The sequence below is a fragment of the Mus musculus genome, chromosome 5 (assembly GCF_000001635.26).
Source record: "Mus musculus strain C57BL/6J chromosome 5, GRCm38.p6 C57BL/6J".
NCBI lineage: Eukaryota > Metazoa > Chordata > Mammalia > Rodentia > Muridae > Mus > Mus musculus.
The window spans coordinates 122,617,946-122,643,926 of record NC_000071.6 but is presented as its reverse complement, the minus strand read 5'-3'; the positions used below and the strand labels follow the sequence as shown (position 1 = coordinate 122,643,926).

At 48.0% G+C, this 25,981-nt stretch overlaps 1 long non-coding RNA gene across 1 annotated transcript; it reads right to left on the bottom strand.

Annotated features, from left to right (window-relative positions):
* Window positions 1–15,643: 15,643 nt before the first annotated feature.
* Gm32988 lies at window positions 15,644–19,825 on the bottom strand. The gene is made up of 3 exons (XR_387697.3): window positions 18,655–19,825; window positions 16,606–16,670; window positions 15,644–15,763 (listed from the first exon to the last, which is right to left on the bottom strand). It is a non-coding gene; the product is annotated as a predicted gene, 32988 (long non-coding RNA).
* Between the last annotated feature and the right edge of the window lie 6,156 nt (window positions 19,826–25,981).

Genomic DNA, 25,981 nt, shown 5'->3' with positions numbered 1-25,981 from the left:
AGCGGGGGCGGGTCCTGGCAACTGCCCTGAATGTGAGTGGAATAAACAAGAACCAAGTCCTACAGGCCTGGCTGGCAGATGACCCCGCCCCGCTAGCCTCCCCCAGACGCCCGCACAAAGATGGTGTTCAGAAGATGGGCATTTTTAAAATTCCCCCTCCCCACCCCCTTTCCTTGTGCTCTTTTGGAACTCATTTCATTTGAGAGAAAAGGGCAGTCCTTCAAATGTTGTAAGACCCAGTGTGACTCAGACAAGGGCCTAGATGCGACCACTGCCTCAAGCCCCCCCACCCCCACTCAGACCCATCCATTTCTTTTGTTGCCTGTTTGAGACCTGTTCTCAAGCAGCCAGGCTGACCTTAGATTTGTTACTCACTCAAGGCTAGCTATGAACTTCTGATCCTCCTGCCTCCACCTCCCGAGTGCTGGGATTATAGGTGAGCCCCACCGCACCCCACAGAGATTATCCCTTTGTTTTCCGGACAACCCTTTGTTCAGTCCACATGTACAGGTGCACCCGATGACTGAATGGCATCTTTGTCCTCCGCTGCTCCACGGGATACTCTGGTCTGCCAAAGATGGCTGCCAGATCAGATTCATTGTGGGATGGGAAGATTATATCCACGCTTGTCTCACTCTCTCCTCCATCTACACTTCATCCTGCTCGGGACCCGGGAGGTCATCTCATGGTCCAGTCAGTCCTAGACCACCAAGAACAAAGCTGCATCCAGTATCCCTCCTGACCATGGAGACACCTCATGAGAGAGGACCAATGCTATCTCCAAATAGTAGAAGAGGTAGCCTCATTGTAGAATTCTGAGGAAGGTGGAGTTGAGAGGAAATCTTGTTTGGTTGATTTTTTTTTTTTTTTTTTTTTTTTTTTTTTGCTGTGCGGTTTTGTTGTTTTATTCTCTATTTGTTTTGTTTTGAGACAGGGTCTCGTGTAACTCAGACTTCTCTGTAACTTACTGTGAGGCTGAGACTGACCCTTAAGCCTTCATCTTTCCCACACCTCCAGCTCACAAATTCTGGGACTATAGTTGCGAGGGACCACACCAGGGCTGAAACCCTGCTCCGACAGGCTGTAGGAAAGCAGGATGTATAAAGCAGGCCTTTCCCACACGGTTTACACAGTGGATCGGTGGTCCTGGGTGATAAAGACCCGATCGTCCTCAAATGAGGCACCTGCAGAGCCTGGTGTCTGAGGCTCTGTCCTAACGTGGCTATGGCTGCTGCTTCTCTGAGACCTGGAATCTTCCAGGCACAAGTGGGATGTTAGACGTTAGAGAAAGGAAGCAACAGTCACTCAGGCGTTATCCCTCCCTAGGGAGAAAGAACCATCTCCCCGCAAGCATCCCAACCTACTGCTGTCTTGCCTGCTGCATTATGGGCCAGGCAGACTTACATGTTTCCAGCCTAACTTAATTTGTACTTTCTCCTCCTTATGATCTACATCAAGGCCCCTGCCCCTGTTGGCTCCAGTTCAAGGGACTAGAAGGCAGTGATGCTAGATGCGTCTCCCAACCCTCTCTGTTTACTCGGGAGGCCCCGGAGGGGTAAGGGCTTCCCTCTGTAGCCCTCTCTAGCCAGCACACTTTTTTTTTTTGAACATTTATTTATTTATTATATGTAAGTACACTATAGCTGTCCTCAGATACTCCAGAAGAGGGCATCAGATCTCGTTACGGATAGTTGTGAGCCACCATGTGGTTGCTCGGATTTGAACTCGGGACCTTTGGAAAAGCAGACGGCGCTCTTAACCACTGAGCCATCTCGCCAGCCCCTAGCCAGCACACTCTTACCGCTTTCTCTTAACTCTGCCCTGACCTTTGTCGCTACTCTTTCAAAACTCGGAGGAGTACAGTAACCTTCAATAAATGGGACCAGTGAGATGACGAAGGTGCCATCAAGCCTGATGACCTGAGTTCGGTCCCCAGGACCCGAATACTTGGAGAGAACTGACTCCATTAAAACTGTGCACAAATATGCACAGGTGGTCACGCAAGCTACACACACACACACACACACACACCAAAGATGAATGTAACAAATAGTAGGCCAAAGGGCTTCCATTAGAGCAGTAAAGTCTAGTGGGTAGAACTAGAGGGCTAGCTGCCTGATTTCCAAACCTGGCTTCATATTGTAACAACTCCATGGCTTCTGACGGTTCAGTTCCTTCCCTGCATTCATTTCTTCACCACCCCCCCCTCCAGGAGTCTAAGGAGCTAGGGGATATAGCAACGAATGGGCGTACAAGTCCAAAAAATATCCATCCGCTAAAGAACGCATCAACAAAACCGTGGCACATCCGTATGACAGAACAGCAGTACTCAGTCATGCAAAGGAGTGAGGAGCAGGTGCTTACTATAGCGTGGATGAGCCTAGGGAGACGTGAAAGGAGCCAGACACAGAAGGACATCTCATGATCCCATCTCTAGAAATGCCCAGAACAAGCAGATCGGTATATGGCTTCTCTTGCATCCCCTGCTGAGCCTTTCCCATGGATCTTCTATGGTATATCCCTTGGGGCTCTTTCTTTCACTACTATAACAGTCCGTGAAGGCTGTTGTCTTAGTCTGCGTTCCATTGCTGTGGAGAGACACCATGGCCACAGCAACTCTTATAAAGGAAAGCCGTTATTTAATTGGAGATGGCTTATGGGTTTGGAGGCTTAGTCCATTATCATCATGGCGTGCAAGCAGGCATGGTACTGGAGAAGCTCAGAATTCTACATTTGGATCAGTGGGCAGCAGGAAGAGAGAGAGAACGGGGAGGGAGAAAGGGAGACAGACAGACAGACTGACTGACTAGGCCTGCCTTGAGCATTTGAGACCTCAAAGCCCACCCCGACTCCCTAATAGTGCCATGCCCTGGTGACCAAGCATTCAAGTCTGTGGGGGCCGTTCCTATTCAAACCACAGAGAGCTGTTATTAATAAGATTACCCATACTCCTCAGTGGCCAGTTTTACTGGACATATATGTATTCCTTATGTTGCTTGGCCTCTGGGACTCGATCACTAGCACGGCCACTTACTCTCTATTTCTTGGACTAACTCCTCCCCTGACATCTGTGATGCTCCTGGTCTCACGCTGTCCTAATTTCTCATTGGCCTCTGGGACTCTTATCCTTCAGTGACTTCTTCTTCTCACACATCAGCTCCATCGACCCTTCCTCGGAGCGTCTGTGTTCCTGTCAGTCAGCACAGGACAGACTATGCAGCCGTAACACAGCTCCCTCGTGGCTTAAAGTAGCGGTTCTATTTCTCATCCGTGTTACACATCCATCGCTAACAGAGTAGCGTCATCTTGAACTCTTGAATGAGAACTCTGGATTCTCACAGCAGCTAATTAAATGCTGACCTAGAAACAAAGCTCTCTCTCCTGTGTGTCACTGATTGGCCAAAAGTAATGTCTTGGTCCCACCTATCCAATAGTGAGCCAGGGAATTCAGTCCTACCGTGTATCTTTGGTGTATGCAGAAACAGAAGCAGTAGAACTGTTTGGTGAATAGTGTTAACGACTATGGTTGTGTGCACATGTGAGCACACACACACACACACACACACACACACTCTTCCTCCAGATATGTTGCGTTAAGAAGTACACAAAACTTATCCTGGAGAGATGATTCCACAGTTACAAGTCCTTGCTGTTTTTCCCAGAGAATACAAGTCCACTTCCCCAAAACCGACTTGGGTGGCTCACAACTGCCTGTAACTCCAGCTCTAAGGCATCCGACACCCTCTTCTGGCCTCTGTAGGCACTTGCAACCCCATGTGTGGTTGCGTACATACAAGCATACATACATACACACCTGAAAGTAAATCTTTAATTAAAAAATATCTTCAAAGTCTGGGGCTTGGATGTGGCTCCCTGGTAAAGCACATAAATAGCATGTGTAAGGCCTAGAGTTCTATCTCAGCAGCGCTTTAATTGATTAATTAGTTAATTAATTAATCATCTCATCACCAGATGCTAAAAGCCAAAAGGATAGTAGGCGGGACACATGTGTATATTATTATATATTTAATAAGGTGTGGACTGTGGCTGGAAACAGGGCCTGCTATGTAATTTTTGAAGTCCCCCTGATTTTAAAAAAAAAATAAAATCAAGAGTTTCAAGATGGCGACAAAGCCACATTGAGTTCCTTTAAGCATGGGTAGGACTTGCTGTGAACACACAGCTCCCACACCCACAAAGCGGATGCATCTGGAAGAACAGAAAGCTGGTCTCTAGGAAGGGAAGTCACTGGTGGAACTCATGGTTAACAAGAGACTTGTCCCCTTTCTTGTAGCTAGTTACCCCCCGCCCCCGCCCCCTCTCTAGCATTTGCTTCTCATTCTTGTTGACAAAGCACCAAATATAAAATCTCCAACTCCAGATTAATGTTCCCTTCTGAGCCCTGAACCCCTGTAGTACCTAGATAGCCCACAGACAAATCACATCTTCAAAACCCTGCACGGGCTTGTAGCTCCACCTAGGCACTTGCCTGTCATAGCTGAGATCCCTGGTTCTAGCACGTGTGCCACCCAAACCCTCCAAACAATCAAAGCCACACTCCCAGCAGAACAAGCATCCTAGTAAGGAGTCATGAAAGCAGGAGAGAGGAGGCAGTCAGAGATTCGCCATGTCCGGTGTAGGTGTGGCTCTGAGGGAAACAGACACAACAGTTGATTATTTGTTGTTGTTGTTGTTGTTGTTGTTGTTTTGTTTTGTTTTGTTTTGTTTTGAGACAGGGTTTCTCTATATAGCCCAGGCTGTCCTGGAACTCGCTCTGTAGACCAGCCTGGCCTCGAACTCACAGATCCACCTGCCTCTGCCTCCTAAGTGCATAGGAGTTGGTCTAAATGGGAGGATATGCAGTCAAGGGAAGATTGGGCAGGGGGCTGATGAGACAGAAGCAATGGAGCCTTTCAAAGAATAAGCTGGCTTGAAAAGTATGTCGTCATTGGTGGTCTATTTCTTTGTGAAGTAGAAAGCCAGGTTGTGATGTGAACAGAGGTTGTAGGATTTGAAGGATGACTTTTTTGGAAAAGGGTGTGTGTGTGTCTGTCTGTCTGTCTGCCTGTGCATGTGGTGTGTGTATGTCTGTCTGTGTGCATGTGGTGAGTGTGTGTGTGTATGTGTGTGTGTGGTGTGTGTGTGTGTGTCTCTGCGTGTGTAGTATGTGTGTGGTGTGTGTGTGTGTGGTGTGTGTGTCTCTGTGTGTGTAGTATGTGTGCTTGTGTGTGTCTGTATGTGTGTAGCATATGTGTCTGTATGTATAGTATGTGTGTGTGTCTGTATGTGTCTGTGTGCATGTGGTGTGTGTGTCTATGTATGTGTGTATGTTTTGCATGTTGCATGTGTGTGGTATGGGTATGTGATGTAAGGCCCAGTTTCTTTAGGGGCACCTGGAGGTTTTCTCTGAGTAACAGATAAAGTTGTCTGCAAAGATAACAGGAAACGGTATCTCTCTGTAGCTATAGGAGTGTCTGAGATGTGGCCTGATCTCCTAAGGACCTATGAATAGCATATGAAGCTAAAATCTCTCCCTGTGCTGAGGCTGCTTTTTTCAATTCCACCTGAGCTCTGTGGTTCTGTCTCTCTGGACACCCACTGTGTGTCTCTAGAACACACGACTTCTCTGCTTTTCAGAAAGCATCATTCCACTGGGCTCTAAGTCCAGATCCACCGACTCCGGGATCCTAGGAAAGCAAACCTGGTTGATTTGGTCATTTCTCCCTGACCAAATCCATTATGACTGCGGATAGGGCCACAGGACAGATGTCATCTGGAGCTACCTGGGGATAAGAACGATGGCGGGTCAGGGGACCCCAGGTCCTCTCTTGGGTAGGAATGCTTTGTGGTTCTTCCAGGCTATTTCCCAGGGCACTAAACCTTACTGGTAAATGCTTATCAGCAGGGACTTGCCCTCAACTGCCTCCACTTTCCCTATCCCCCAGCCCTGACCCCCCTCCCCCCAGGACTTCCCCATTATCTTCCTGTTGTCACTCCCCGAGGAAACTACTGATTCTAAAACCCTTGCTGGTGTGTGCGTAGAGGGAGACCCCTGGCATTATGTGACTTGCTGCTGAGTTTGGAAGCCTCAGGGGAAGCAGCCAGCAGGCCCAGCAGAGGGAATCTAAAGTGTCCTGAGGACACCAGACCATGAGAAGACGCAAGTGGGAAAGGGGGTGGGGGGCGCGGGAGGCGCCTTGCCCTCAGAAGCCATAGGAAGAATGCTGCTCCAATAAGTCAGCGGTCCAATAAGTCAGCGGTCACAGACTTAAGGGCCGGTACAGAGCTTCGTCATAAGCCGCACTTAGTCAAGTGTGGGCAGATAAACCATGGGACCAGACAGAGTCAAGGATTAAGCGCGGTGAGAGTGGGGGCTAGGCGTAGGAGCAAAGCCTACAGCATCTGGGGAGAAAGGATTCATTCACGTCACACACTCTGGAAAGGACAGGCTAGCTGAGTGGTGTGGAGGTGGCTGAAGACGGGGGACTGTGGTACTTGAATTCATCAGGTCTAAGATGTTTAGTTCTAGGAGACAGAGTGGAAACACCAGCAGAGAACTGGTTCAGCTACCCAAGATGGGCTTCTTTGTGTTTCGACTGCTTGCATTTGGGATTAAGGAGAAAATAAAGGTAACAGGTTGTTGCCCTTTGCAATAGCGCGGTGATGACGTCACGAAATGACGTCACCACAGGAGGTTTTTACCTCCCCGCTCCCTCCTGCAGCAGCTGGCGTTGGACTCTTCCTCCTTCCAACTCCGTCCCTGTCAACACTGACGTGGCTGCATTGATGACTGCCCCTCAGGTGTGTCATGTGTCAGCACAGTTCATTGTGGCCGGCCGGCGAGAGCTATGCCAAGTGGTACTTTCCCTACTCTGTGGCTCCGTGGCGGATCCTGGCAGCAATCCTCTCAGCCTTCCCTCCTCCGCCTCTAATCCAGAGTTCTTAGGTCCTGCTGCTCAGCAGTGGCACAAGACTAAGGGGAAACTCTGGATTTAAAAACGCTTTCAAATAACTAGATAAACAAACAAACAAATAAATAAATAAGGCTTTTTGCTGAGTTTTAAGCCTCTCCCACATGTGGCTATTAAAAAAATTATTTAAATAAAATAATATAAAATAAAACCCTAAAAAAGAAAAGAACAAAAATAAATAAATAAATAAAAAAGATAAAATAAAACCCTGAAGTTTTCTGTCACACCAGCTGCACATGCCTAGTGGTTCTCCTTTTAGGCATTGACGGTATAGAAAGTTCTATGGGACATACCAACTAACTACCCGTGCTAGCTGGGAAGGAAAAAGAAGAGAGTTTAGTGTCAGGTCAGTGATGAAGGGGAAGACAGTTCCAAGTCAGGTGACCTCTGTTTTCTGCATGAAGGAAGAGGCAGAGTAGTCCGATGGGAGGGAAGACAGGGGCGGAGGCCGTGGGATGAGAGTACAGAAGAGTCAAAGCTGTTGCTATGGTGAACCGGGGAAGAGAGCCAACAGGGACCACAGGAATTCCAGGGTGCTGTGGAAAACTGGAGACCGTGAATTTGTTATTGCAATGGTCTGCATGGCTGCCCAGGGGACAGGATTGAGCCTTTCCCCGAGGACAACCTAACGGCCCACCAGTGCTTCCCAAAAAGTTGAGTGGCTCTTAGGATTTGTAGCTGTTGGCGCCATCGGGGTATGTTATGGGCATCAACTGCAAGCAGAACCCCAGACACAGGAACAAGAGGAGGACTCTATATCCCTGCTGCCTCTTGCCCCTAAGTCACATTTCTCTGAGTCTCACACCCTTGCTGGCCCCATAATGCAGGGAAGTAAGCTCTAAGTCAACTCAGGCATGGAGAACAGTTTCAATCACTGTCTTCTACCCTCCTCAAATTACCAGTCCCCAGGTGTAATAGACACCCCTCATGGCCCACTCAGAGGCCACTCTTCCTTTCTTGGATAACAGAATCCTCGTTTGTTGTTTGTTTCTGACAAGGTTTCCCTGGGTAACAGTCCTGGATGTGCTGGAACTCACTCTGTAGAACAGGCTGGCCTTGACTCACAGAGATCTGCCTGCCTCTGCCTCCTGAGTGCTGGGATTAAAGGCGTGTCTGGATATTATTTAGTTATTTTTTGAGACAGTGTCTTGCTACACAGCCCAGACAAGCCTTCAACTCCCGATCCAACTCCTGATCCACCTGCCGGAGCCTCCTCAACGCTGAGAGTTCAGTCACGTGCCACCAAACTTGTCCTTTCAGATTCCCCAATTTAATTTGAAGCCCTTGGGAAAGATACCTCTATCCTCCACTCGGTTGTATCAAGCTGGTCCCGTTTAACCTGGATGTGATCGGGTATGAAAGCTCATGGGGCCACTTAAAAAAAACATGAAGGAAATTTTACCATGGGGAGGGGCCTTCTGAAGAAAGATTTTATTCAGAAAAGATCAGGAGAAGAGGCGGGACTTCTGTATCACGTGCTCTGAGTGGCAGAGCAAATAAGAAGGGCTTGGCTGGCGTTGAGTCACGTGACCTTTTTTTTTTTTAAACTTATAGCCAACGTGCTCTGCAGTGTGGTTGTGGCTAGCGCCACTACAGTCTGTGTCACAGGTCCAGCAGGCTACCCTTTCTGTCATCTTCCTCCTAGCAACTTTGCCCTAGAAGTTCTTTGGCACTGAAGCTTCTGATAATTGATAAGATGAGGTTCCATTTTTTTTAAATCCTTTCTTCCTGTCCTGCTTGTAAGGGCCCTGACAGCTTCTTTGTTAGTGTAGCTAGCCTAAAAGAAATCTCACTCTAGTGATGAATGGGTTCCCAACCTCTAACTCCCATAAATCAAAAGAATTTTGTAGTTGTTGGAGACAGGGTCTCTCATTTGCAGCCCTGGCTGTCCTGCAGCCCTGTGTAGACCAAGCTAGCCCTGAATTCAGAAATCCACAAGCCTCTACCGTCCACGCACTGGGATCAAAGGTGTGTACCACGATGCCTGGTTTTTCATTTTATTTTTGAGACAGGATCTGAAGTAGCTCAACCTACTCTCAAACTCCCTATGAAGCTGGAGATTAGTTCAAACTTCGGACCATCTTAGGTCCTACCTACCAAGTACTAGAATTCCAGGCATGTGCCAGCACATGAAGCTTGAATTTATTTTTATTGGGGTGTGTGTCTATGTGTCTTTGTATGTACATGTGTGCTACCGCATGTGTGTGGAAATCAGAGGAGTGGGAGTTGGTCCTTTCTTTCTACCATGTTGGTCTAGGTGACAAATGCAAGCCTTCAGGCTTGGTAGCAAACTCCTTTACCCATGGAGCCCTCTTTCCAGCCCTTGAATTACTTTTAAGTATACAGTGGAGGGCTGGAGAGATGGCTCAGCAGTTAAGAGCACTATCTGCTCTCCCAGAGGTCCTGAGTTCAATTCCCAATGACCACATGGTGGCTCATGACCATCTGTAATGGGACCCAATATACTCTTCTGGTGCATCTGAAGACAGCTACAGTGTAGTCATAAAATAAAAAATAAATCATAAAAAATATAAAATAAGCTGAGCAGTGGTGGCACATGCCTTTAATCCCAGCACTTGGGAGGCAGAGGCAGGTGGATTTCTGAGTTCGAGACCAGCCTGGTCTACAGAGTAAGTTCTAGGACAGCCAGAGCTATACAGAGAAACCCTGTCTAGAAAAACCAAAACAAAACATATATATGAAATAAAAATATCTAATATATATACATATACTCCACTAATATATACATATATATATATATATATATATATATATATATATATATATATATATATATTTGTGATGGTTTGTATATTCTTGGACCAGGGAGTGGCACCATTTGGAGGTGTGGCCTTGTTGGAATATAGGTGTGACCTGGTTGGAGTAGGTGTGTCATTGTGGATGTGGGCTTAAGACCCTCACCCTAGTTGCCTGGAAGTCAGTCTTCCACTAGCAGCCTTTGGATGAAGATGTAGAACTTTCAGCTCTGCCTGTACCATGCCTGCCTGGATACTGCCATGCTCCCACCTTGATGGTAATGGACTGAACCTCTGAATCTGTAAGCCAGCCCCAATTAAATGTTGTTTTTTATAAGACTTGCCTTGGTCATAGTGTCTGTTCACAGCAGTAAAACCCTAACTAAGACAATACTCCACTGTGTATACATACATACATACATACATACATACAGTGAAGTACATTAAGTATGCACACGTTGTTATGCAACCATCAACAACATCTGTCTTCACCCATTTACTGTTGCAATAGCAATGCCTGATACCAGGCAATTTGTAAAGAATAGAAGTCCAGGAGCATGGCCCTGACATCTGTTTGGGGTTTTATGAAGGCTTCCCGCTGCATCAAAACATGGGAAAATGCATCACACAGTGGAAAAGCACACTTGTGTCTCAGATGTCTCCTTGACTCCTTTGTTATCAGATCTTCCTGCGTAGCCCAAGCTGATCTTGACCCTGTCCCCCTTTTGTCTCAGCCTGGTAAATGCTGAGATTATAGATATGAACCACCATGCCTAACTGTTCTGTTGAGACAAAGCCTCGATCTGTAGTCTATCGTGGCCTCAGGTGTAGCCCAGGCTGGCTTTGAACTTGCAACAGTACTGTCTCAGCCTCCTGAATACTGAGATGATAGTGTGAGCTGGCTCACCCAGCTCCTGCTTTTAATTCTTTTAGGTATAAACAACCCCTAGAGGAACTGCTGGATCATGTGGTAATTCTATATTTAAGCTTTGTGGAATGGTAGTTGTTTAATCTACAAAATATATATCCATTATCCATATGTACCTGATGGCAGCTCCTTTTTAACCCTAAAACTTCTCTCTCTCTCTCTCTCTTTCTCTCTCTCTCTCTCTCTCTCTCTCTCTGAAACACTTCTGTCTTAGTGAGGAATTGCCAGCTTCATCTCTTTCCCGGATATCCCCAACAGAGACTTGCTCCCAAGCAAGCCTGACCTAAGTGCAGCTTCTCTCCTCTTTTCTGTGAAGTGCCATCCCCTACCGCCCCACCTTAGCATAATAAATCCTCATAGTGTGACACAGGATTACCACCAGTTACATACACTCGAGTCACTTAACAATGCAAACTCATTCTGCGTAGACAGACAGCACCTTCATGCCAGTGACCTTGACTCTCATGGGCCTGTGTTGTGGGTCTCCATCAGAGAGGTCTCAAGAGACCCAGACCAAAGGGAGAAGCCAATGGAATAGGCTGGAGCTACGGTTAAGTTACCAGGCCATGGTACTGCAGGAAAAGGCAGGATCAGTGAACAGGAAGAGAGATGAGCGCCAAGGAACAGGTCAGGGGGCTAAGCTCAGAATGTGTGTGTGTGTGTGGGGGGGGGGCTCAAGAATAAGAAGTGGAAAGAAACCCTTGATCCTGACTCCTGCTGAAGAGGAGAGGGTGTGGCCGCCGAGCCCAGGGCTTTGTGCTTTCCCACCCAACTCATTGCACCTGTGGTGGTTTGTATACGCTTGGTCCAGGGAGTGACACTATTAGGAGGTGTGGCCTTGTTGGAGTAGGTGTGTTACTGTGGACGTGGGCTTTGAGACCCTCATCCTAGCTGCCTGGAAGCCAGCCTTCTCCTAACTGCCTTCAGAACAAGAGGTGGAACTCTCAGCTCCTCCTGCACCATGCCTGTCTGGATGCTGCCATGCTCCTGCCTTGATGATAATGAACTGAACCTCTGAACCTGTAAGCCAGCCCCAGTTAAATGTTGTCCTTCTAAGACTTGTCTTGGTCATGGTGTCTCTTCACAGCAGTAAGACCCTAACTAAGACAGTTCCCATTAAAGTCTTTCTTCTCACTGCCCATCTTATGGACTCAAGCCGTTCCCCAGGTACTTACACCCATCATCTCTCTTGCTTTTTGCTTACCCACCCCCCAGTAACACTCTCCCACTTAGCATCTACATGCCCTGACCGTTGCCTTCCCTTTAGGCTCTACCTACCACTCAGCAGCAGCTCTGATGAAGAGCAAGTTGAATATCTGTATTGTTTCTCTGAAATGCACATTTTAAATCTCAAGTGTCCCTGGGGTTGCTATTCACAAAGAAAGAGCTCTGATTGCCTAATTCTCATTAAGGGAATTGTGTGAGATTTCTAAGAATAAACACCATGCCCAAAGTCCAATGAACTGCAACTATTAACATGATGATGGTGTTGATGATGATGATGATGGTGGTGGTGGTGATGATGATGGTAATGACTATGATGACAGTGATGATGGTGATGATAGTGATGGTAATACTGATGATGATCATGGTGATGGTGGTGGCAGTGATGATGATTGTGGTGATGATGGTGATGAGCTATAAGTTCTTGGAAAACAAGGATAGTGACCAGTCCATATCCAGGTTCAGAATTCCACTATTTATTGTTTAATTGTTGCAAAGACTAGTATATATTTTTTCTGCCATGCATGCCCGTGGTGGTTTGAATAAGAACGGTCCTTATAGGTTCATATTTGAGTGCTTAGTCACTGGAGTGGAACTCTTTGAAAGTCTCCCATTCTCTCTCTCTCTCTCTCTCTCTCCTTTTGGATCAGGATGTAGCTCTCAGCTGCTTCTCCAGCACCATACTTGCCTGCTACCACACTCCCCACCACGACGATAATGGCCTCTGAAACTGTAAGCAATGCTTTCTTTGATAAGGGTTGAGTTGGTCACAGTGTCTCAGCACTGCAATACAACAGTGACTACGACTATGCCCTGCTTCCCTTTCCAGCCTCAACCTGAAGTCAATAGACCCTGGTGTGGCCAGACTGTTGGCTGGCTGGAGGCTAGTCATGACTTCTCTATGAAGACTAGAAAGAGGGGTGGAGAGATGGCTCAGTGGTTAAGTGCACCGGCTCCATCTTTGGGTTACTGTGCAAGGTGCTGCTCTAGGCAAGTTCTCTTTTGCAAGGATGTGTTTGGGCGACTGTTTTTTGTTTTTGTTTTTTTTTTAACTCTTTGGGGGTAAAAATCTAAGAGCAGAATTCTTCCACCACACCATCACCAGCTCATGGCAGCTGTTCTAAAGACCTTCCCTTTACCATTGCTTCATCATGGTTTGCCCAGAAAGTACCACTTGGCACATTTAGGCATTCAAAACATACATTAATTTAAACCATCATTTTGCTTTATTTTATTTTATTTTATTTTATTTTATTTCTGAGGCAAGATCTTCCGTTGCAGAGCTGAGGGTCCTGAAACTTTCTATGTAGACCAGGCTGGGATTTTTTTTTTAATTAAAAAATGATTATGTCTATTCAAATGAGAGCATGTGGCATTTGCAAATGAGCCATAGTGTGCTGGGCCGTGGGTGTGTGGGAAAGAGGGGAGTGGGAGAGTGCCCGTGTCCCACCAGAGTTCTGGTGCTCTGGGTAGGCAGATGAGGGAGGACTGCCAGACGATTTCCACATGGCCCGGGGTGGGCATCTGGCTGTGTTAGGCCACTGACCCCACATGGCAGGTGGTGGACAAGGGGCAGCCCCAGGTACCAGGTTCTCAGCCTCAGGCATCCCACACTGGATATGGCAGAGGAACTGAGAACAGAATAGGGACCCCAGGGTGGCACTCAGCCCCGGGGATAAGGAAAGGCAGGATTGGACAGGGGGAGAGGGGGTGCTGGGTGGTTCCCACACAGGCGAGAGTCCTTAGTCCGGGTCCATAGGAAGACCTTCTGATGGGAAGTTAGACAGGGCTTGTTAGGAGAAAGCCTGTCCCATCGTTCAAGCATGGTGGGCCTTCATGATCAGAGACAGTCTATGGTTTTAGAGCTTTATTGTAGAAAGTCAGGGTGAAAGAGAGAAGGTAGAAAGAGAGAGAGAGAGGCCGGCCATGGCCACATGGAGAGAAAGGGGGAAGAGAGAGAGAGAGAGAGAGAAGGAAGGCTAGAGAATAAGAAAGGTGAAAGTTTAAGAGAGCGAGGAGGGGCCAAGCAGCCCCTCTTATAGTGGGCTGGGCTATCTTGCTGTTGCTAGGTAACTGTGGAGAGGAGTCTAGTCAGAATGCCAGAAACTTGGGATATTGTCTACGTGACTGATAGCCATTTGCCCCTCCTGTGAGGGGCTGTAGGGGCGGTAACTTTGACAGGAGCCAGGGGTCCAGGAGAAACGATCAAAAGACTTCCTTCCCATGTAGGTGGAAATTACCACCCACCGGGTCCCACTGGGGTTCAAGACCTAAGCTCAACTGGAGACCAGGTTGTCTGTGCATAGCCCATAGCCCCACAATAGTGTGTGTGTGTGTGTGTGAGTGTGTGTGTTGAGGTCAGAGAATAATCTGTGGATGCCATCTCTTTCTTTACTCCCACTGTATGGGACCCAGAAATTGAGCTCATGCCTTCAGGTTTGCTGGTGTGTGCCATTTCTCTCAGTGAACTCTTACATAATAGTTTCAATACAAGTCACTGTGATGGTTTGCCTTATTTTGAATTTTGGTGGTAGAATCTTTACTCTGAAGTTGAACTCAAGAGAGTTCAAGTCTAGCGTCCGAGTTTATTGACTGTTTGAGCCCAGATAAGTGTCTTAACCTCTCTGAGCTTTGGTTTCCTAGCCTACCTTACAAAAGATACAAGAGAGGTACGCACCTAGCACCCAGCAGAACGTAGGGCCTTGGGTCTGGGGGCAGCTACTCCGGTTTATGTCAAATGACAAGAACTCCAGTCAGTTTGAGGCTCTCTTAGCTTCTTTGCTCTAACAAAAGCTTCCTGAGGAAGAATGGGTTTATTCTGGATCACAATTTTGTGGAACTGTAAAAGGCAGCCTGTTTTGGTTGAATGAGGCTTGCTCCAGTGACCCAGTAGAGACAAACCCACTAGGAAACTCTACAAGAGACAGAACAGTGAGCCACGTTCCCAGAGACAAGTGCCTGACACCACAGAGCCCCCCAATTCCATAATTCTGTGACTATAAATCATGCAGACAATGTCTCAAACTTCTAGCATTCTGGCTAGAGTCCATCCCCACAGTTACCTGACTATAGCCAGGTATGCTCCTCCCTACAGTTACCTAGCAACAGCAAGGTAGCACAGTGCACTATAAAAGGGGCTGCTTGGCCCCTCCTCACTCTCTTTAAGCTCTCACCTTTCTTACTCTCATCTCCAGCTCTCTTTTTCTCTCCCTTCCCCCTTCTCTCCACATGTCCATGACCTGCCTCTCTGTTTCTTTCTACCTTCTCTTTTTCTCCCTGCCTTTCTACAATAAAGCTCTAAAACCATAGACTGTATCTGCTCATCAAGGCCCACTGTGCTTGAATGATGAGATAGGCTTTTCCCTAAAGAGCCTCATCTAACCTCCCGCTGGAAGGAAGGCCTTCCTGCACTCCAGCCACAAACAGGACCAAGGACTCTCGCCTGTATGGGAACCACCCAACGCCCCCTCTCTCCCTGCCTTCTCCCTTTGACCCAGGAGCTGACCAAGCCGCCCCCGGGGCCCCCATTTGTTCTCAGCCCTTCTGCTGTGTCCAGCAGTGTCTGGGATGCCCAATACTGAGAACCTGTTACCTCTGGCCTCCTTTAGGCCCAGAGATCTAAGACTGTCCCTTGTCCACCCTCGTGGGCTAGGTCCATAGCTTCCCACATTCAGACACCCACCCGGGGCTACATGGAAAGGGTGTGACAGTCCTCCTACATCTGCCCGCCCAGAGCACCAGAACTCTTGTGGGACGGGGGTTTTCTCCCACTCCCTTTATTCCCCCATGCCCACTGCCCCGTTAAATTTGAAGGTGAATCTTTGATGGCAGGGAGAGTCGAGGCAATGGGAGCCTGTGGCACGGGGACACATCGAATCCACACTCTGAAAGCAGAGAGATAAGAATGGATATGCGGTTAGGAGCACTGACTGCTGTTCCAGAGGTCCTGAGTTCAATTCCCAGCAACCACATGGAGGCTCTCAACCATCTGTAATGGGATCCGATGCCCTCTTCTGGTGTGTCTGAAGACAGCTACAGTATACTCATATACATTAAATAAATAATATTTAAAATGAAGGAGGAAAAGGAGGAATACGCTCAGCTCCCGTTCTTTCTCTTTCTCCACAAGCCCAGCCCTGGGAATAGGGGCCATCCACAGTGGGAGAGTGTTTCTACACTGGTGGGCCAAGTTAGGATGACCCCATCCCACCCCCACCCTTGTGGATGTGCACAAATACAACTATTGCAGGAGGTTCTAGATTATGTCAACTTGACAGCCTACACTAGCCATCACAGGTAGCAAAGGAGAGAGAGAGAAAGAGAGAGCAAGAGCGAGAGCAAGAGCGAGAGCGAGAGCGAGAGCGAGAGGGAGAGGGAGAGGGAGAGGGAGAGAGAGAGAGAGAGAGAGAGAGGGGGGGGGAGAGAGAGAGATCCCAGACTGGAAAACCCTGAGAGTCTGAGCAGACGACCCTACATAGGTTCATCCTCTCTCTTGTTATGCAGATCAGAGATTAGTCCCCAGTTCAACTGTCTGCTCAATCCAAGGAGAGCTAACTCTGTGCCTTGGGCTTGCTTGTTGTCCAGGAGCTATGGGCATGACCAGCAGAGGGCAGCAATGCACCAACATTCAGTATGGCATCTGCACTGTTTTTGTCTGACCCTGGCCAGGAAAACCTGGTGAGATAATAATGCAGTATGTCACTATTTCCAGATAAGGTTATTTTACCCTCAGTGCACAGTAGAACAAGGTCTTCCCACTGGATACAGATGAAAAGGTTGGGTCTCCAAAACCTAAGGAACGGAACAAGGCTCTGTCTAAACCATAGACTCATATACAGGGTCACAAGCGTCCCAAATTTAGACAGCATTGAAAGGCATGACTGCTGTGTCTGGGCTGCAGAGCATTGGTGACCTTTTACCTGTTTTACGTCTCACAAAGCTCTTTCTGAGTGTCGATATGAGAGAATTTGCATCCTAACCATCCCAGTTTACAGGTCAGAAAACTGAGGCCCCTAAAACTCATCTGCTTCACCACTTGGCTTGATCTTAGAGGTTAAGAGTGGATTCTCAGGAATAGAAGCAGAATAGCAATGCACTCTAGATGTCCTGTAGCATGTTGGTTTTTAAATTTTAATTTAATTTTATAGGTGTGTATACCTGTGTATGTTTATGTGCACCGCATCTGTGTGTACCATGCGTAGGCAAATGCCCAGCAAGCCCAGAGGGCATAAGACACCCTGGAACTGAAGTTGAGGATGGTTGTGAACTGCCTGGTGTGGATGCTGGGAATTGAACTCGGGTCCTTTCCAGGAGCAGCAAGTGCTTTTAACCACTCTCCAGCCTGTTTTTAGTTATGTGCATATATGCTAGTTTATGTCCCGTTGTGTATGTGAGTGCAAGTTCCTCTCAGAGGCCAGTGTGGGATCCCCTAGGGCTGCTGTTACAGGTGGTTGTGACACACACACTCAGTGTGGGTACTGGCAACTGTGCTCAGGTCCTCTCTCTAAGAGTAGCAGTGCTCCTATCTGCTGAGTGGTCCTCTCGGCTCCTTGTGGAGTGTTTTGATGCAATAATACAAGATAATTTCTAGCCCAGGTATCAGCCCTGCCTTCAGATAATTAGGCAGGCTGCTTCTCTGTCTCAGCGCCTGCACCAGCGCTTAACGATTCCTTCTAGAACTGAAATCGCTTTTGATCAATCACAGTCCTCAGAGGATTATCATTGGAACTCGGCGCCAGGAGCAGCTTCCCACCACCCTCTGCTACCCACTCCACCCTCTGCTACCCACTCCCTGTTGCTAATGGCTGTTTGGCCAGTTTGCATGTGCAATGTCTTCAGCAGATGCCTGGGTAGGAGAGGATGATGTAATAGCAAAGCTCGACTCAAATTAGCTCCAACATAAGGAACATGTAACTTGGATGTAACAAGCTGATTGCAAGGTGGTGTGGTCAGCCGTTCACCAACTTCCAAGGGGCTGGAACCCATTTGCGCTCTCATTTCATTGGCCAGAAGTGTCACATGACTCCGCCTAACCCAATCTCAAGCCGGGACAATGAAGTTGTCATAAAGACTTAGACCAGGTTATCAACTAGAGACTTGATTTTGTGGGAAAGCGATTAGTAGTGTCTTGGTGATCCCCGGTGCCGTTACTGTAGCTTACAGGGAGCAATAACCTGTTCTGACACTGTGGTCCCTACCTTCAGGAGTGAGGGACTAGGAGAGAACCAAGTCCGGGTCCTGGTCTCCCACGGGCCCTGGGTTGATTATACCAGACTTGCTTTACTTCCTTTACATCATGGCTGCTTGTCTCTTTCTCATGGTGGAGATTTTGACAAAGCAAAGAAAAAGCACAGGCCTGATATCTCAGGAACCCGCCATTCAGAGGTGGCCGCTATGCTTCTGACAGTCCCCACACCACAATCCCAACTGTTTTCTAGAGATTGGGGTTCAAGTGCAGCGTCTCCTGGTCGTCCATACAGCCCCAACGCTGCAGTATGTGATTCAGATTCTCTGTGTACCAGGAACTCTCAAACCGCTTCAATGAGACCCAGGGATGTTGAATCCAGGAGGCTCAACGTGGGGGACGCAAATGTCCATTTGAACAGAGGAAGAGTGTTTAAAGGAGGCCTTGCCCAAAAAGAGGGCATGCCTCAGGACCACTGTAAGTAACAAACATCTTTTTCATGAGAGGAAGGCTCACTCAGCATTCAGGCCCTTTCCTGATAACATCAGCCAACCGTCCTCGAGAAGACTATTATTAATCCTTTGTCCGTACCTCTTTTTCCGGCCTGTTCCCCGGTTTCCAGTGATTGGTTCCCAGAAGGTGGGCACATGACCACATCAGGCCAATCAGGACCAACGAGGTTCAATTTCATTTGGTAGGAAGGTCTGCAAGGGCAGTCCTGTTGGATATGAGGCTAAATGGAATTCGAGAGCTGGCAGTTATCTTGCCATTATGAATACATTGGTTGCTTATCTATAGGGCCAAGGGGTTGGAGATGAGGCTCAGTTCGTAGAGTGCTTGCCTAGTCTGCACAAGGCTGTGGGTTTGTTCCCCTACACAGAATCAACCTAGGGTGGCGGCACTGCTTGTAATGGCTCGACTTGGGAAGTACAGACACGGGTATCAGAAGGTCAGCTATGCAGTAAATTCAATTGTCATTTTTCTATGTATGGCTGTATTTTTAGGTAGGGTCTTTCCATGTAGTTCATATGGCATTGAATTCACGATCCTCTTGCTTCAGCCTGGTGAACACCGGGCTCTCAGGCATATACCTCATCGCTACTCGGTTGCCTATCTTTGCATATTCAAGTTTTAGTTCATTTCTGTCCTGTGGGTTGGCAGGGCAGCTCAGTGCTTGCTGTACAAGCACGTATGACCTGACTTCCATCTCCCAAACCCCACAGTGGAAAGACAGAGCCGACCCCCAAAAGGATAGCCCCTGGCCACACACGCCTGTTGTGACGTGCGCGCTCCTGCATGCAAACTCATCAGACACACAATAATTATAAGCGAACTAAACATTTCGGTCTCGTGCAACAAAAGCTGGATTCCATTTTGTTACTAAAAGTAAAGGGGAAACGGATCAGAATTAAGTCAGCGAGGGTTTGGAGGGGGGGGCTTGCTGTGTCCCCGCCAGCAAGCTGTGCGGTCGACCAGCTCAGCTCTTCCTCTCTCCAGGCTCTATGCTGGGAAGTAGGGGAAATAACCCACCCATACCTTTGGGGGGGGCGCGGGGGGCGGAGGGCGTGGTTGACTCTGTAGCTGATAGTGCTTCATGAATGTGATGAGAAATAAAAATGTAAGAAAAAAATTCTTCTGAAATGTCAGGGATAATTTTAGAGATCCCAGAAGGGCTTCAGAAGGGCGGCAAATCAGAAAGTAATCCCATGCGCTGCAGGAGCTAACTGGCCACGGGAAGGAGTGAGGTGACTGGAGGGATAAGAAAGCTCCCCTACTTCCCTTTTATTATTATTTTTAGCTCACTTTGTAAACCAGGTTGGCCTCGAACTCAGAAAACCGCCTGCCTCTGCCTCCCAAGTGCTAGGATTAAAGGCATGCGTCACCACTGCCCAGCGTTCCCCTACTTCCTATTGGTTCCTTTTCAATCTCTTTCCCTTACATTACATTAACAATGTAACCACTGGGCCCTGCTTTGTGACACGTAGCTCACGTTTCCTCCTGGGATTCTGATTCTAAGAGCACCGTGGCCTCCAAGTTCACGCTAAAACCACCCCTTCTCTTGCCTGGGGACCAACCTGTGCAGCCCTTCTGCTGTCAGATCTGTGATTTCTTTTACCTGTGCACCCTGAACAGGAGGCCAAGTGCCTTTGGCTAACTGATGGCCGGCAGAGGCACCACCCACCCTCCCCTTGCCCTGCCCACTATCCCTTTCTTCTTGGTTGGAACAATCTTGTTCCCTTATATTGGAACTGCCGTTTTTTGTTTGTTTGTTTTTGTTTTTTGGAAGGCTGTGGAATATCTAGGAGGTGGAGCTTGGCTTGAGGAAGTGCACCACTGGGGGAGGGGCCTTGAGGTTGATAGGAAGACCCCTCTTCCTATCCTTTCTCTTCCTGATTGCAGGTGCAGCGTTACCAGCTGCCACACCCAAATAAACTCTTCCTCCCTTAAGCTACTTCTCATCAGGTATTTTGGTCATGGAGACAAGGAAAGGAAAGAATATGAACTTCCAACCCTTTACAGCTCCCTTCCACGGTCACTCCTTCCTTGGTGTTTGCTTCTTATTGGATCCAGATGGCTAGAGCTTTTCTCTTCGTGGAGTGAGCACAAGGGGATTTCAGCCATCCAAACTCATGACCCTCTGCTCCCAAAGAGACAGAGTTCCACTCTGTCGTGGTTAGGACCCCAGGTTTAGGATCAGGCAAGTCAAAGTAAAAGGGCTACTCGCAGTCACGTGACCCTTAGGCAGCCTCTTTGCTCACTCTACATCTCCTCTTCCCCCAGCTCCTCAATCAGTGATTCTCAGTCAGGACAGACCTTGGCACCTCCCATCCCCCAGACATTTGCCATCAGAGGGTGATAACTCTATGTCACAATGGGTCCAAACAGAAGCATGGAGGAGAGGCCCGAGATAACTGCTGAATATCCAACAGTAAAGAAAGAGCCCTCTGCAATGGACTGGTCAGCCTCAGTGTCCACCACGGCAAGGTTGAAATGTCCTGTGTTAAATGGAGATATTCATGGGCGCTACTCGAAGAGCTTGTCTTCAGAACCGAGGGCTCATCCCTATCTGTCATTTCTGCCTCCTTTCAGTTTCCTGAGTCCATGAGGGCAGAGGCCAGATGACTCTCAGCCAATGTTCTGCATCATCAGTAGTAATGGACATGGGCAGAGTTGAGCAAATATTTTTATTTGTTGAAATATGGGTCAAGTCTTTCCAGCCTCTGGAACAAGGTCCGAAAATAAGTGAGTCTCAGTATTTGTTGAATGGCTGGTTCTGTTTGTTTGTTTGTTTGTTTGAAAATTTCATTACTGTTGGCACTCTGTCTGGACTCCACCCCCACAGTTACCTGGCAACAGCCAGGTATGCTTCTCCCTACAGTTACCTGGCAACAGTCAGGTAGGCCTGGACCACTATAAAAGGGACTGCTTGGCTCCTCCCCTCTCTCTTGCCTCTTCTTACCTCTCTTGCCCTCTCGCTCTCCATACCCTCCCCCCCCCCCCCCGCTCTCCACGTGTTCATGGCTGGCCTCTTCTCTACTCTCTCCCTCTCTCTGCCTTTCTCTGACTCTACTACTCTCTTAACTCCCCTCCCCATGCCCTGAATAAACTCTATTCTATACTATACCGTTGTGTGGCTGGTCCCTGAGGGGGAAGGGATGCCTTGGCATGGGCCCTCTGAGACACCCTCTTCCCCCACACCTCCCCACACCCCTATAGAACATATCTTACTAGCTCTTTATCGTTTTACGATCACAACAATTACCCACTAATGTATGTGCTTTGGGAGACTTGTAAGAGACAGGCCTGGTCTTCTTTCTCCTTGTGTTCTCTGACAAGGTAGATGGTTCGTCAAAGAAATGACTTCCAAAGGCCCAAGACCTCTGTCAGCCAACCATGGAGCAGGGAGCCAGAAACAAAGTCATGGAGAGTTTTGGATAAAAGTCTTGCTGTTTAGGGGAAAAAGAAAAAGAAAAAAGAAAAAAAAAAAAAAAAAAAAAAGGAAACCAGGCCAGGCTTTGTGTAGCTTCACTGTGAAACAAGAGCTGTTTTCTGGGCCCAGAACCTGCTGTGTCCCATGTTTAATTTCTTCCATCTGTCTGGTATCTGACCTCTGCTGCCCTCTAAGCCATTGCCACATATTGTCTGCCTATGTTCCCATATAAGGCCATCTCTCTCTCTCCCTCCCTCTTGTCCTCTCCCTCTCTCTCTCTTTCTCAGGGTTGGACAGCAACACTGCTAGCTTCCTCCCCCCTCCCTCCCCCTGCCTTCCCTGGCAGCCTCTGCTGCCTGGATGGCCGGCTGAGAGTGGGAAGGGGCAGGGGGCTGCCAAGGAATGCGATCGGTTTATTTTTACTCCAGCTGAATTCTTTGCTTGGCCCGCAGGCCTCAGCCACTCGGGGATGTCACATGCCGATAAGCTAGTGGGGTGACTAAGATCTGTGGCTCAAATCTACAACACCCCAGGTGTGAGCCTTCGTCATGGAGTTGGGGGCAGAGGGGAGGGAGCAGGCAAGGGACATTGAGGTCATGGGATTCGCTTGTTTCCATTGCTCTGGGTCCTGTTCCCAGAAGGGCAAGTTTGGTCCTTCTGAGAAGCAATGTCAGGGCCTGAGATCTGTAACCACTGAGGCCCATCTCTGGGCAAAACTCAACACCTGCTAGGACATGGGGGTGAAGCTAGGTATCCGAGTGAACTGAGTAGCCTTGTGACCCTTTGAGACCTCACTCTGTTTTCTTCTCTATCAAAATAGCAACAGTACATTTGTTTGACACTATTCTGTTGTTGTAATGAAAACGTGCCCCATCGGGCAGGATTTTTGGTCTGTCTTGTTCTGTACTATTGCAGTGGCCCTTGTACTTGTAGTGCCTGGCACACAGTAGGTGGACACATATGTATAAAGCAATGCCATAAAATGTTTTTGTTTAGTGGCACCCAAGAAATAACAGCTGATTTGACCTTAGCCCATTTTGTGCTCATGGGCATCTGATAGACACCAGTTAAGTGCCAGGCCATTTTAGGCACTGAACAACATAGCAGTGGACAAGGCAAGAAAGCTAGAAGATGGCTCAGTTGCTAGAATGCTCACTTGTTCAATATATGTCCTTTGGGATGGGGTCTTTCCCTCAGCACAGTATCCTACGGGTTCGTCCATGGTACAGCATGTACCAGTACTTCATGTGTGTGTGTTTATATACACAGATGCCTGCAGATGCACATGTGTGCCCATACTAATGGAAGCCATATATCAATGTCCACTGTCTTTCTCAATTACTGTCTGTCTGTCTGTCGAGACAGGGTTTCTCTGTAGCCTTGGCTGCCCTGGAACTCACTATGCAAACCAGACTGGCCTCGAACTCAGAGTTCCTCCTGGTTCTGCTGCCTCCTGAGTGCTGGGATTAAAGGCAGATGCCACCATTGCCCAGCGCTACCTAAGTTACTTTCAATATGGTCTCTCACTGAACCTGGTACCCATCATTTTGGCCTAGACTGACAAACCGTTGAGCTCCAAGCATCCTCCTGATTCTCCCTTTCCATGCCTGACATTTCCCCATGGACTCTAAGGATTTAAATCAAGTCCTCATGCCTGCACAGCAAGCACCTCATCCCCCCAGCCCCTATTTTCTCTGCTTCTTGGGCAGACTCTCGTTTTTACTTTACAATGCACCAACCACGGTTTCCTTGTTCATACATTGGCTTATCCATCCTTTGGGTTCTGTCATTCCATCTGGTGCCCTATCAAAACCTTGCCCTGACGTCACCCATTCAGGAGACTGAGAAGGTCTTGGTCACGTGAGGAATGAAGCCCACCTGTGTCCCTCTGTTCCTGGCCTCTTCTCACCCTCTCCCACCCTCCCGTCAACCTTTTCCCGAATGGTTCTGAGTTTTGTAACAGCCCCAGAGGCAGCTCTATCGCTGGCTACCCTTAAATACTCCCCCTGGAAGTCTATAAATACACCAAACATTTAGCTCAGGAAAAGAAGAGAGAGAAAAAAAAAAGCATCGGAGAAGCATCCAGAACAAAAATATACTTTCGTTTCCATCACTGGCCAATGTGTGTGTGTGTGTGTGTGTGTGTGTGTGTGTGTGTGTGTGTTTTGTCCATTTTCCTCTGCTTTGACTCTGAAGTGTTTGCTTGGAGTTTTGTTTTTTTGTTTTGTTTTTTTTTCCAACCATTAGCTCCACATGGGTGGAGACAAGGCTGCTTAGCTGAATGTAGCAACACACGCCTGCAATCCAGTGCAGGAGACAAGAAAACTATGAGTTCAAGGTCAGCCTGGATTCTGAGGTTCTAGCTCAGAAAGAGAGGGAAGGTGGGGGCAGGTAAATGTGTTTGCCACACAAGCCTGATGACCTGGATCCAATCCCCAGAACCCACAAAAAGTTGGGTATGGCAACACCTATCTGTATCTCCTACCTTGGGAAGTGGAGACAGGAGAGTTGTCCCAAAGTTCACAGGTCGGTATGAAGTATGAGTATGAAGACACAAGCGAGCTACTATTTAATGAGTCAGAAGGGAGGAACTGACTCCTCAGGGTTAGTCTCTGACCTCCACACAATCAGGTTTCTTCATGCACATATACACATAAAATAATACCAACAAAAGTTAGACTATAGGGAGAGCGGGCTGCTTCAAGAGCCCCCTAGAGGCAAAGAAAACCCCACAATATGTTGATGTCAACCCTTGCAGAGTCCCTTAGCCACCTACCTTAGCCACCTTTCCTTCACTCTTCCATTACCCTGGGGGTGGGCCGCCTCTACCTTAATGGGATTGCCAACTGACAGAGGTCATCATTGATCTGCATGGATGACTTTATTATTTTGTAACTGCTGAAGTCTGACGTTGAGTCCCTCTTGTGCTATGAATGGACTCTCATGATAGGGTGCCCCACTCCATGGGCACACATGCTTAGGGATGCCAGCTTCCAGGGGTTTTCTGCAGGAGTGAAACTTTGAGTATGCCCACTCATCATCCCAGCCTGCAGCTCCATTCACAACCAACAGCTCTTCTGCCTCCATGAGAAGCCCGGGACAAGGACTGAGAGTCATTCAGACCGGAAGCCACAGGACTTGTGGCATGGCCTCTGTGGAGTGTTCCCATCTTTTCTAGGGCCCTGTCTCTAACCTGGGATACCTCTTGTCTCTGTTGACCCCCTTGAAAGGGGGGTGTCTCCTCTTCTCCCCCAAAGATTTCACAGCTTCTGTAGCAAGTGCAGATTTGCTATGGGAAGCATAGCCCAGTATCAGCAATGGGAATTGCTTCCCGAGGAGGAGAAATTGGGCCAGGCCGTGCCACACACGGTAATATTGGAGTGAGTTCTGACAGGTTTGTGAAGTGTTTCTCAAGGCTGCTGGTAAATAGCTCTCAGCCTTACTGATGATGGTTTGAGCCCCTGGGGGAATGTCGGGTGATGACTATATTTCAATCCAAATGGATAACCAAGGAGTCTATATAAATTGTAATAGAATTTTGGCTACTTTATTTAGCCCATTCATCTGGACAGTGATTTTCGGGCTTTGCAAAGTGTAGTCCATTTGCAAACACAAAATCCATTACTGGGAAAGCCTGACAAAGTGTAGCACCAGGCATGCATTTAATTAGACCTCCTGGAATCTCGTCCGTTTAGCTGAATGTTTCAGAGACTATTTATCTTTCTGCCTTTTAAGAGAGCACATCCTGCTACCACATGTGCCCACAAGATCCAACCGCCAGAGCGGAGAGAGCTTGGGGTACACTCAAACCTCAATTCAGGTTTCCATTTAGATCTAATGACTTTCATCTCCACGTAGCCTAGATGACCAAGGTGTTAAATGACAATTCTTGGGTCATGAAATGACCCACTTCTGAGTGTGTCCCAGTGTCTGGGTCATTTTCCCCTGTTTCCAAAGGATAAGATAACTCGGGTAGTGTGCACAGCC